Source organism: Hyaena hyaena, unplaced genomic scaffold (assembly GCF_003009895.1).
Source record: "Hyaena hyaena isolate Hyena2069 unplaced genomic scaffold, ASM300989v1 scaffold_519, whole genome shotgun sequence".
Classification (NCBI taxonomy): Eukaryota; Metazoa; Chordata; class Mammalia; order Carnivora; family Hyaenidae; genus Hyaena; species Hyaena hyaena.
In genome coordinates this window covers 1,346,683-1,348,263 of record NW_024081154.1, presented here as the reverse complement: position 1 = coordinate 1,348,263, position 1,581 = coordinate 1,346,683, and the positions used below count along the sequence as shown (strand labels likewise).

Below are 1,581 nucleotides of genomic sequence, written 5' to 3'. Positions count from 1 at the left end.
ATGGGTTGTATCACTAGTTACTTTGGGAACTGCGATCCCAAAACCAATCCCATTTGGAGTGAGACCGTCTAACATCAATCTCACCCCGGCAATCTCTGCATCAGGGAATGGTGGCTGCCTCCCTGTACACTCAGGAACAGGCCTATGCATGCACAGCATGGGAAGAGGGGTTTCCACAGCTACTCCAGGGAACACAGCACACAGGAACTCTTCAGAACCAGAAAAAGTACCCAGAGGCTGAGGTCCCAGCCAGTTCATCAGGGCAAGAAGAAGGTATTAGTGGCAGAAACCATAGTTCTATTTGTTTTTATAACCAATACTATAACTGACATTTTTACTTTCACATCCCAAGCTGGTACGGCTGAAGGACAATGTGAATTAGGCATTTCTCTAGAACTGTACCTAAAGGCAAATCGGTTCTCAGCAAAAGAGCTATTTAAACTCACACAATCCATGAGTTTTAAAGGATGAATTTTGTGACCCTTACATATCTACTAGGGAACATTTGGGGACACAATGCATTGGTTCTCAGCTGCACTCCCATGTTGTAAGACAAGGCACTGGTCCTGCCACTTGAAAGCTGGGTGACCTCAGGTCAGCACTCAAGAATAACAGACATTCCTCCATGAGATGATTCTATGAGCATCAAATGAGATACTGAATGAGAAAATACTCCAGAAACCACAAAGCACAGCACAGGAAGAATTACTACCCACTTGGGGCAGATGAAGAAACAAGGCCCAGCTTTGCGCAGTGGCAGTATCATAGCCAATGAGGTTTATCCGAGGCGTGACTATTGCTAACTGAAACAAGGCCCAGTCTCAGCAACTTTTCCTAGTCCCCAGACCCTTGACGGAGCTGAGGCAGGTGTGCAATTAGCCCCAGTAGTCTGACTGCAGAGCCAGGCTCTTGCCCTCTCTGGCTTTGCCACCATATGACTGGCATAGGAATTACCTACCCAGGCCTCAGTTTCCTCAATGCCACACTCAGATTTCACCTGAATGGCTCATTCCTAATCCTGATGTTCTACTCTGTGACTTCTACTATGTAACTGAAAAAAGTGACCTTTGAATAAGTGTATCATTACTGGAATTTAGAAAAAGCTAATTTGAGAATTTTCAGAGGACTGTGGCTATGAAAGAGTTCTGCTTTTAATCATTTACCTAATCTGGCAATGGCCAGTAACCCAAAGAATTAAGGCAGGCCAAAGTTCTTGGACAAAAGGTTCCCTTTCACAGGTCTCCAAGGAATTCTTTAATAAAGTGTTAGTTTGCAGTGTACCAAAATATCCTGCTGCTTATAACAAACACCATCAATGCACATGCTCCTTCTCCCAAAAAAGGCTCTTTCGGTAGAAAACTATTAAATAAAGTAAATGAAAGGAACCTATCTATAAAGAGTCAACCTGAATTAAAGGCAGACATCACAGAGATGAAATGTAACCCAAGGAGGGCTAGTCATCTTATTTTAGGGGACTAAGAGTGGTGGAAAGCTCAGTATACAAAATATACTCATAATTGCAATTCAGGAATCAAGTGATTTTTCAGCCCTGGTAATTAAGGCAGTAACTGGGTGATCTCA

At 43.3% G+C, this 1,581-nt stretch overlaps 1 pseudogene; it reads left to right on the top strand.

The window, feature by feature from the left end:
• The first annotated feature begins 742 nt into the window (after window positions 1-742).
• LOC120247435 lies at window positions 743-893 on the top strand (annotated as a pseudogene).
• The last annotated feature ends 688 nt before the right edge of the window (window positions 894-1,581 follow it).